Source organism: Bos taurus, chromosome 6 (assembly GCF_002263795.3).
Source record: "Bos taurus isolate L1 Dominette 01449 registration number 42190680 breed Hereford chromosome 6, ARS-UCD2.0, whole genome shotgun sequence".
NCBI classification, from domain to species: domain Eukaryota; kingdom Metazoa; phylum Chordata; class Mammalia; order Artiodactyla; family Bovidae; genus Bos; species Bos taurus.
Window position 1 is genome coordinate 117,288,369 of NC_037333.1, and position 11,664 is coordinate 117,300,032.

An 11,664-nucleotide genomic window follows, 5' to 3' on the forward strand; every position below is an offset into this window, starting at 1 on the left:
CATAGTTTTCTTGTGTCTTTCTCAGGCTTTGGTATTAGGGTGGTGTTGACATCAGAAAACAGTGTAAAAAGTATTCTGTCTACCTCTGTCTGCTGGAAGACTGCAGAGAATATGTCAGATTTCTTACTTAAATCTTTGGTGAAATTCACCAGTGAACCCATCCTGGCTTGGGGCTTCCTGCTTGGAAGTTGTTATCTATTCAATTTCGGTACTAGGTGTAGGTTGTCTATTTCTGTGTGACTGGTGACAAATTGCACCTTTCGAGGAATTTGTCTATTTCATCTGGATTACCAAGTGTGCGGGCACAGCATGGTTCATAGTATTCCTCTATGACCTCATTCCCTTGTATTCCTCAACGACCCTACTGATACCCATGAGACCTGTGGTAACACTCTTCTTTCATTTCTGATATTATTAATTTGGGTCTCTTTTTTTCTTCGTTAGCTGAGCTAGAGGTTTATTGATTGTATTGATACTTTCAAAGAACTAGCTTTGTTTTATTGGTTTTCTCTACTTTATTTCCTGTTTTCATTGATTTCTGCATGAGCTTCTATTAGCATGGATCTTATTTCTCCTCTTACGCTTATTTTGGAGTTAGTTTGCTCTTCTTTTTTCTGGTTTCCTAGGCTTAGATGATAATACATTTTAGAACTTTCTTGTTAATACATGCATTCAATATTATAAATTCCCCTTTGAATACTTCTATCACTGTGACTCCCGAATTTTGATTATGTTGTATTTTCATTTTAGTTCAAATATTTTTTGAGATTTTAAAAATACATAAAATTCACCTTAATAATTACTTAGTACATGGTTCAGTGATATTAAATATATTCATAATGTTGTATAATCATCACCCTCATAACTCTTCAGTCTTTCAAGTGAAACTCTACACCCCTTAAACAACTCCATTATTTTAACCACTCTAAGTATCTCATAAAGTTGTCCCACATAGTGTTTGTCTTCTTATGATTAGTTTATTTCATTTATCATAATGCACTCAAGATTCATCCCTGTTGTAGCACATGTTGGAATTTCCTTCCTTTTTAAGGCTGAATAATATTTCATTGTATGCATATACCACATATACCATATACTTTGCTTATTCATTCATCTGTCAATGGACATTTGAGTTGCTTCCACATTTTAGCTATTGTGAATAATGCTGCTGTGAACCTGAGTGTACAGATATCTCTTTGAGACCCTGCTTTGAATTCTTTTGGGTATATATCCAGAAGCAGAGTTACTGGATCAAACAGAAATTCTGCTTTCATACTTTTGAAGAGCCACCACACTATTTTCCACAGTGGCTGCACCATTTTGCATTCCCACCAATGATGCACAAGGGTTGCACTTTCTCCACATTCTTGCTGGTACTTATTGTCTTTTATAGCAGCCATTCTAATGTGTGCGAGGTAGGCTCACTGTAGTTTTGATTTGCATTCCCTTAAGGACCAGTGAAGTTGAGCTTTTTTTTCTCATGTGCTTATTGGCTTTTTTTGTTTTTGTTTTTAAGCACTTTGAATGTATCTGCCCACTGCCTCTGTTCTCCAAAGTTCTGATGAGAAATCTACTGGTAATTTTATTGAGAATCCTTTCTATATAATAACCTCAAAAGTCCCTGACATTTGGAGGACAGGGTCTGTTATGCCTACCCTGGCTTCTAAAGGCTGTGTGCAGGCTGCCCCAGGAAAGCCTGCACAGCTGCCGGCCATGAGGCTGGGGTGGGAGCGGGGGGAGGGGGAGTGGCTGCTACTGTCTGAGAACTGAAATCCACCAAAATCAATCACAGTTTACTGTCCAAGTCTTCCCCCTGGAAGTGGCAAGACTTCAACAGACTCCAGAGTTCCAACATAGTTCCATCAGACAGATCCTCCCAGGGTAACTGTTGTCTCAACACAGATTCCTGTTGCCTCCTCGACCACCACCTTCCCAGAATCTTCGTGTTGATAATTCAAAATACTTTTTCTCTTGAGACGTCTTCCTTGACTCATGAGCTGTTTAGAAGTGTGCTGTTTAATCTCTAAATATCTGGGGACTTTCCGGCTATCTTTATTAATTTCTACTTTAATTCCATTATGGTCTAAGAGCACACACTGTGTGGTTTCTATGATTTTGAATGTGTTAAGGTGTGTTTTGTGGCCCAGGATGTGGTCTGTCTTGGTGAGTGTTCCACGTGAGCTTGAAAAGAATGTGTATTCTGCTTTGTTGGATGAAGTAGCCTATGGATACTGATTATCCAGTTGGTTGACCATGCTGTTGAGCTCAACTGTATCCTTATTCATCTTCTGCTGGACCTGTCCACCTCTGATGGGGGGGGATCAATGTCTCTGACTATAACACTGAGCTCCTCCATTTATCCTTGCAGTTCTATCAGTTTTTGCTTCATATACTTTGACACTCTGTTATTAGATGCATACACATTAAGGTTTGTCTTCTTGGAGAGCTGACCTCTTTATTATTACATAATGCTCTATTGCGTAATCATTCCTGGTAATTTCCCTTGTTTTGAAGTCTACTCTGTCTGAATTTAACATAATGACTCCAGCTGTCTTTCGATTAAGGTTGGCTAAAAGTTAACATATACATTTTTCTCTGTCCCTTAACTTTTAGTCTATATGTGTCTTTCCATTTAAAGTGGGGGTTCTTATAGACAATACGTAGATGGTTGTTTTTGTTTTTTTTTAATCCACTCTGACAATCTGTTTTAAATGGTGCATTTAGACCACTGACTTTCGAAGTGACTATTGATATAGCTGGGTTAATATCATCATATTTATTACTGTTTTCTGGTTGCTACCCTTGTTATTTGTTCCTATTTTTGTTTTCCACTCTTTTTCTGTCTCTTGTGGTTTTAATTATTTTATGACTCATTTTATCTTTTCTTGGTTATCAACTACACTTCTTTTAACTTTCTGTCAGTGCTTGCAATTTACCTTTACAACCAATCCAAGTCCACTTTTGAATAACAATGTTTCACTTCACAGATAACACAAGTGCCTTATAATAACAGCCCTAATCCCTATCTCCCATCCCTTGCATCTTTGCTGTTACTAATTTTATTTATACATAAACTGTAAACATCAAACACATTGCTATGATTTTGAAAGAAGTATCTATTAACTCAGTTAACAATAAGAAAAATAAAAGTTTTAATTTTACCTTCACTTATTCCTTCTCTAATGCATTTACAACTTTCACATAGATCCAAGTTTCTCACCAATATCATTATACTTATGTCAAGAGCCTTTAACATTCCTTGTGAGACAGGTCTATTGGTGACAAGTTCCCTCATCTTTTGTTTGAGAAAAGCTTTCTCTATTACTTTTGAAGGAGAGTTTTGCAGGATACAGAATTTCTAGATTGATGGTTTTTTTTTTTTTTCCTCTCAACACCTTAAATGTTTACTCTCCTGCTTGCATGGTTTCTGAGGACTTGTGCCTGACTCTCGTCTCCCCTATACAGAAGGGCCTTTTCTGGCCCCTTCCCAGGCTTCACCTCGGGCGTCTGTGGCCTCTGTGACTCTCCGCGGTGCGGCTCAATCGGCGCTCCTCCTGCTTGGTGTTCTCTGCGCTTCCCAGCTCTGCCGCTCGGTGTCTGATGCTGACTCGAAATTCTGCTATTATTATTTGTTCTGTTACTTTCTCTCTTCACCTTCTGGTACTCCCAACGCATGTATGTTACATCTTTAACTGTCATCCTGTGGTCCCTGGATATTGTTCCTTTTTACTTCCAATCTTTTTCTGCTTTGCAGCTTTAAACATTTCTGTGGACGTATCCTCAAGCTCAAGAGTCTCTCCTCAGCCCTGTCCAGTCCACCGAGCCCATCAAAGGCACTCTTCATTTCTGGCACTTCTTTTTTATTCTTTCATAGAATTTCAATCTTTCTCCTCACATTTGTTTTTGCATATTGTCTACTTTTTCCATTAGAGACCACAGAATATTAATCACAGATTTTCTAAATTCCTGACATGATCATTCCAATATCTCTGCCATATCTGACCTAGTTTTGAGACTTGTTCTGTCTCTTCAAACTATGTTTTTCACCTTTTTCATATGCCTTGCTATTTTTCTGTTGTTGTTGGAAGCTAGACATGACATGCTGGGTAAAGGAACCCAGTGCTGGTCCTTTTGCTCTGGTACATTGTGATGTCTGCATTTGTCTGTGTCTCCAATTTTGAGGGAAGTAGCTTGCCCTGGGACCTCAATTCTCTGACAGATCTAAGAACTGACTTTCTTTTCATGCAGCTTTTTACTTGTTAAGACAGACTAACAACTTCCAAGCTCCTCATGTACCAGACTGGAAGTCCTATGCTGTTTTTAAAATATCAAACATTACAGAAATGTACTAAGCAGAAAAGTCAATGTCCCCAACAAACACTTGCCTAATAGCTTGGAATCTTTAGAATATTTGGAACCTTTAGAATCTTCTTCTAAGCACATGTACTTTTACAAATAATAGGTTTCACAAAAATAGGACCCTATACGGCCTACCCCTAATATCGTGGACACCTTTAGTACAGATATAGGTGTTGTAACAGTCTCTCTTACTAGCAATTTTTCATTTGTCTTCACCTAAACTTAATCAGGATTTGAAATAGCTCAACTGGAATTCCATCACCTCCACTAGCTTTGTTCGTAGCGATGCTTCTTAAGGCCCACTTGACTTCACATTCCAGGATGTCTGGCTCTAGGTCAGTGATCACACCATCGTGATTATCTTGGTCATGAAGATCTTTTTTGTACAGTTCTTCTGTGTATTCTTGCCACCTCTTCTTAGTATTTTCTGCTTCTGTTAGGTCCATACCATTTCTGTCCTTTATCGAGCCCATCTTTGCATGAAATGTTCCCTTGGTATCTCTAATTTTCTTGAAGAGATCTCTAGTCTTTCCCATTCTGTTGTTTTCCTCTATTTATTTGCATTGATTGCTGAGGAAGGCTTTCTTATCTCTTCTTGCTATTCTTTGGAACTCTGCATTCAGATGCTTATATCTTTCCTTTTCTCCTTTGCTTTTCACTTCTCTTCTTTTCACAGCTATTTGTAAGGCCTCCTCAGACAGCCATTTTGCTTTTTTGCATTTCTTTTCCATGGGGATGGTCTTGATCCCTGTCTCCTGTACAATGTCACAAACCTCCGTCCATAGTTCATCAGGCACTGTATCTATCAGATCTAGCCCCTTAAATCTATTTCTCACTTCCACTGTATAATCATAAGGGATTTAATTTAGGTCATACCTGAATGGTCTAGTGGTTTTCCCTACTTTCTTCAATTTAAGTCTGAATTTGGCAATAAGGAGTTCATGATCTGAGCCACAGTCAGCTCCTGGTCTTGTTTTTGCTGACTGTATAGAGCTTCTCCATCTTTGGCTGCAAAGAATATAATCAATCTGATTTCGGTGTTGACCATCTGGTGATGTCCACGTGTAGAGTCTTCTCTTGTGTTGTTGGAAGAGGGTGTTTGCTATGACCAGTGCATTTTCTTGGCAAAACTCTATTAGTCTTTGCCCTGTTCATTCCATATTCCAATGCCAAATTTGCCTGTTACTCCAGATGTTTCCTGACTTCCTACTTTTGCATTCCAGTCCCCTATAATAAAAAGGACATCTTTTTTGGGTGTTAGTTCTAAAAGGTCTTGTAGGTCTTCATAAAACCGTTCAACTTCAGCTTCTTCAGCATTACTGGTTGGGGCACAGACTTGGATTACTAGGATATTGAATTGTTTGCCTTGGAAATGAACAGAGATCATTCTGTCATTTTTAAGATTGCATCCAAGTACTACATTTTGGACTCTTTTGTTGACAATGATGGCTACTCCATTTCTTCTAAGGGATTCCTGCCTGCAGTAGTAGAAACCTATATGCAGGTCAGGTAGCAACAGTTAGAACTGGACATGGAACAAAAGACTGGTTCCACATAGGAAAAGGAGTACATCAAGGCTGTATATTGTCACCCTGCTTACTTAACTTCTATGCAGAGTACATCATGAGAAACGCTGGGCTGGAAGAAGCACAAGCTGGAATCAAGATTGCTAGGAGAAATATTAATAACCTCAGATATGCAGATGACATCACCTTTATGGCAGAAAGTGAAGAGGAACTAAAAAGCCTCTTGATGAAAGTGAAAGTGGAGAGCGAAAAAGTTGGCTTAAAGCTCAACATTCAGAAAACGAAGATCATGGCATCCAGTCCCATCACTTCATGGGAAATAGATGGGCAAACAGTGGAATCAGTGTCAGACTTCATTTTTTTGGGCTCCAAAATCACTGCAGATGGTGATTGCGGCCATGAAATTAAAAGACGCTTACTCCTTGGAAGAAAAGTTATGACCAACCTAGATAACATATTGAAAAGCAGAGACATTACTTTGCCAACAAAGATCCGTCTAGTCAAGGCTATGTTTTTTTTCCAGTGGTCATGTATGGATGTGAGAATTGGACTGTGAAGAAAGCTGAGCACCAAAGAATTGATGCTTTTGAACTGTGGTGTTGGAGAAGACTCTTGAGAATCCCTTGGACTGCAAGGAGATACAACCAGTCCATTCTAAAGATCAGCCCTGGGATTTCTTTGGAGGGAATGATGCTGAAGCTGAAACTCCAGTACTTTGGCCACCTCATGCAAAGAGTTGACTCATTGGAAAAGACTCTGATGCTGGGAGGGATTGGGGGCAGGAGGAGAAGGGGATGACAGAGGATGAGATGGCTGGATGGCATCACTGACTCGATGGACGTGAGTCTGAGTGAACTCCAGGAGTTGGTGATGGACAGGGAGGCCTGGCGTGCTGAGATTCATGGGGTCGCAAAGAGTCGGACATGACTGAGCGACTGAACTGATCTGAAACTTAATGAGTCCCTACTGAAATCCATTAGTTATTTCAGAAATGCAAACTAAAATAAATACCATTACACTGAATAGCTTTTACATATAACTTTGTCTACTTGAGCATTTCCATAGGATAAACTTCTATAGGTAGCTCTGCTGGGTCAATGGTTAGATACACTTTAACTTTTCATATGTACTACCAAACCATTCTCTGAAATGGCTGTTCAATGTACATTCTCAAAACAGTGTTCAGAGGCAGCATTTCTCAATACTATCCCCACCCCAGATGCTTTTAAGTCTTTGCCAATCTGATAACAAGGAATATCTAATTGTGGTTTGTACTTCATTGATTGGGAGGAAGACTGAATATTTTTCATGTTATCGGTAATTTGATTTCTTCTTTAAGAACGGCACAAATTTCACTAGATTACATAGGGATGGTTTATTTTTTTAATGGAGTATAGAGAATAATGAACTTACACTATGGAAATCCTTAATCCTAGGTATTACTGTCAAAGTTATATGGCCCACAAGGAACATTCTATTTCACTTCACATTCACCTGGTGAACACATCATTTGCTTACAATCTAATTCTACAAGGCTTGTGTCATTTGGAGGGAGTAAGCTGGTAAGTAAATGCCCCCGTGTCCTTGCAAATGAACAGCGTCAGCATTACTCGGGCGTGACAATGATATGCAGAACCATTATGCCCAGGCCATATTAAAGTCCTGCACCCAGATCTCAGCACAGCAACTAAAGAGGGAGCTGGAGAGCTTGGAAGGGGTTCAAAGCAGAGCCACGAAGTTGATTAAAGGGCTTGAAAAATGAGAACTGGGAGGGAAGGTTGAGAGAACTGTGATTATTCAGGCTTGAAAACAATTGAAGGCTGAAGGGTGAATTAATAATGGAATCCCAATAAATGGAACTCTTACACGGTAGATGGTGATTGGATATTTTCTAAAGCTTCTGAGGCATCAGAAATCTAGTTACATGCAGAGCACCTTTTCCTGAGAGTAATCAAACTGTCTCAGGGTCAAAGGCATGTGCCCGGAAGTCTAGAGGACGTAGCTCAGGAAGCTGCAGTTGCTCTTTCAGGGCAGCAGGTGCCATTTAAGGCATTCTTGTGACAATGAAAGACTCCCGAGTATAACCTGGAATGGAGCGGCGGGGAGGCAATAAGAGAACGAAGGAGTGTTTACTCTCAGAAAGGTGGCGGGGGCTGGGGGTGGAGAAAAAGGAAGGACTGGTAGGACACAATGAGGGCAAAGTAAGGAAAACGAGCAGCTACAGGAAAACATGTTTCTTCCCTTTTACTGTTTGTACAGCGGATCCACTTAGATATTCGAGTCGGAGAACATGACCTTGATGCAGCCATTACTCAAGCAAAGGACAAAGTTAATGAAGTTAGCTTCAAGCTTGAACATCTAATCGAGCAAACTGAGCAAATAGTCAAAGAACAGAACTATCAAAGGGTCAGTCTGCCTAATCAGCTTACAATCCCTCTTCCTGCCAGGAACATGATTCTTGACTAAGCCCCAGAACCAGGGAAAGAGTAAGCTGCCTGTTTTCTGGGTTTATCCAGGGCTGTGTGGATGTGCAGGGCTGGTGGGCGTGCTCTTCCGCCGTCTGCTGGCCTGTGAGCTCCTCTAGGAAAGGGACTGCGGCTCGCTTGCCTCAGGGCTGTGAGCTCACAGATGAATATATAAGGGCTTCCAACACACCCCGGAGAAGGCGATGGCACCCCACTCCAGTACTCTTGCCTGGAAAATCCCATGGATGGAGGAGCCTGGTAGGCTGCAGTCCGTGGGGTCGCTAAGCCTCGGACACGACTGAGCGACTTCCCTTTCACTTTTCACTGTCCTGCACTGGAGAAGGAAATGGCAACTCACTCCAGTGTTCTTGCCTGGAGAATCCCAGGGACAGGGGAGCCTGGTGGGCTGCCGTCTATGGGATCGCACAGTCGGACACGACTAAAGCGACTTAGCAGTCCAACACACCCTGTGCATCTGCAGTCGAGGGTGCCCACTTTCTACAGCATTATTTTGTTCCTGTGACGTTATGTGTTTCCCAGGTCACTGTGTTCAGCGGACCCAGGTTGGATGTGGGCCTGAATCTGCCCCCACTCACTAACCTTCTGTTGTCTCTAAGCTTCAGCTTCCTTATCTGGAAAATAAAATGAGCCCAGTGCCCAGCTTAAAGTAAAGTAAGAACTGGAATGATAAAAAAAAGTATCAACTAGGTAACATACACTTTGATGCTAACAAATAAAACATATGAAGTAACAGATCAAGTACTTGATATTTTACACCAAAATATGACGCCTCCTCCTTATCTTTGGCTAAAAACACACCTTAACTTAGAAAAATCAGACACTGCTCTTTGGCATAAGATATTACCTGAGTGACATTAAGTACCTTGAATGTATACAGCACCTTCCCCTCAAATTCATGCATGAAGCACCTTAAGAAACCTAACCTGCATATTTCTCTTCTATATAGGACCGTGAAGAAAAATTTCGAATGACCAGTGAAGATACAAACAGCAACGTCTTATGGTGGGCATTTACACAAACATTAATCTTTATCTCAGTTGGAATTTTCCAAATGAAGTCCCTTAAAGACTTCTTCATAGCTAAGAAACTTGTATAAAAATAAAAAAATAAAAGCAAATAATTACCTTCTACCTTGCATAATGTTTGAGTTAATAAAATATATTCGTAAGTGTCATTATTGTCTGATTTCAAAGATATCTAAGGTTGGAACTGATGTTATAGCATTGTAACACTGATAAAATGTCCAACAGTCACGTATGAATGTGAGAGCTGGCCTACAAAGAAGGCTGAGCGCCGAAGAATTGATGCTTTCAAACTGTGGTGTTGGAGAAGACTCTTGAGAGTCCCTTGGACTGCAAGGAGATCAAACCAGTCAATCCTAAAGGAAATCAACCCTGAATATTCAGTGGAAAGACTTACGCTGAAGCTCCACTACTTTGGCCACCTGAAGCGAAGAGCCGACTCACTGGAAGCCTCTGATGCTGGAAAAGATTGAGGGCAGGAGAAGGAGACAACAGTGGATGAGATGGTTGGATGGCATCGCCGACTCAATGGACATGAGTTTGAGCAAGCTCTGGGTGTTGGTGAAGGTCAGGGAAGCCTGGTGTGCTGCAGTCCATGGGGTCACAGAGTCCAGTCATGACCGACAGACTGAACAACACTGATAAAATGTCATTTTAACAATACAGCTTCTGAGTTTGACAGAATAAACACATGACCCTGTTTTTAAATTTGGACTAGATCAGCCCTGTCCAATAGAAATAAAATGTGAACCATATACGTAAATTTAAAGTTTTCTGGTTGCCACATTAAACAAGGTTTTTTAAAGAGTAAAATTAACCCTAGTGACATATACTTACCCAGTACATCAAATACATTACCATTTTAACATGTAATCAATACAAAATGACGAATGAGATAGTTTACTTTTCTTTCTTGATAAGTCTTGGAAACTCAGGTGTATTTTGCAATCAAAGCACATCTGAACTTGGACCCAGTCCCATTTCAAGGTCCAATGGCCACAGGACGCTCCCAGCTGCAGCCTGGGACAGAGGGGTACATATTTTCCCTAAACCACTCCAGTCAGAGTCATCCTGAATCTCTGAGTCTTCCTGTTTCCCTGAAAGAAGGCCACTTTTCTCCTTTTGCACAGAGACTTCCTCTGAACTAAGTTTGTTCCGCAGGTCCCACCTGATCCCCCTCCACCTGGATCAGGGTGATGGAAACGGCTCTTCCATGGAGAGCATGGGGCATTCCATGAGGTGTGAAATAATATGAAGGTAGCTTCCCTTCATTTTCTCTAATTTTCTTTTTCCTTTGGACTGCACAGCATGTGGAATCTTGGTTCCCCAACTGGGCATGGAACCCACATCACCTGCACTGGAAGCCCAGAGTCTAAACCACTAGATGCTCAGGGAAGTCCTTCTCTAAATTCTAAATTAATTACAAGTTCCTTGCTAAGTCACTTCAGTCGTGTCCGACTCTGTGCGACCCCAGAGACGGCAGCCCATCAGGCTCCCCTGTCCCTGGGATTCTCCAGGCAAGAACACTGGAGTGGTTTGCCATTTCCTTCTCCAATGCATCTAAGTGAAAAGTGAAAGTGAAGTCGCTCAGTCATGTCTGACTCTTAGCAACCCCATGGACTGCAGCCTACCAGGCTCCTCCGTCCCTGGGATTTTCCAGGCAAGAGTGGGGTGCCATTGCCTTTTCCTACAAGTTCCTTAGAAGCTACAAAAAATAGAACAGTCCTTTCCATCAGCTCTCCTATCTCTTTGTAAATGGGAAACAATCTTTTTTAGGTCAAGACTTTCCATATGCCCATGCCAGAGGCAAGCAAGGCCCTGGCCCCGCCTGGCCCATCTTCACCATGTGACCAGGTCAGCTGGTCCTGGGCCCCAGTGACACCCTACCCTGATCCACCAAGCCCTCCTGTCACCCTGTCCTGGCCCACTGATCTTTTAGAACCCCACCCCAGGGTTCCCGGCCCCTCACCTCCTGTTCCTCTGACCCCACTGGTCCCTCATGGCCCAGGCCCTCTCCTCTCCCACCTCCAGTCTGCAGCCCTCAAGGCCCCTCAGCCTTCCCCACCACCACCACCACAGAACAAGGGCCTCGTGACCGGTCAGCTCAGCGCAGCGCGCTCAAGGCCGGCACACGTCCCGCCTCCCTGTGGCCACCTCCACCCTTCGCCCGGGCACTGCCTCCTGTGAGGCCGCGGCAGCCTCGGCGCGCCCACCTCGGCGCCGCCGGGGGGCCCACACGGGTCCGGGAGTACCACGCGCCGCAGCGCTGGA

At 42.2% G+C, this 11,664-nt stretch overlaps 1 long non-coding RNA gene across 1 annotated transcript in view; it reads left to right on the forward strand.

The window, feature by feature from the left end:
- LOC100848288 (uncharacterized) overlaps window positions 1-9,501 on the forward strand; it is a 29,220-nt gene extending 19,719 nt beyond the window's left edge. Inside the window, exons 3-5 of the long non-coding RNA XR_139332.6 lie at window positions 7,322-7,447; window positions 8,145-8,291; window positions 9,318-9,501. This is a non-coding gene — a long non-coding RNA (uncharacterized lncRNA). The remainder of the gene's footprint in view (window positions 1-7,321; window positions 7,448-8,144; window positions 8,292-9,317) is intronic.
- The last annotated feature ends 2,163 nt before the right edge of the window (window positions 9,502-11,664 follow it).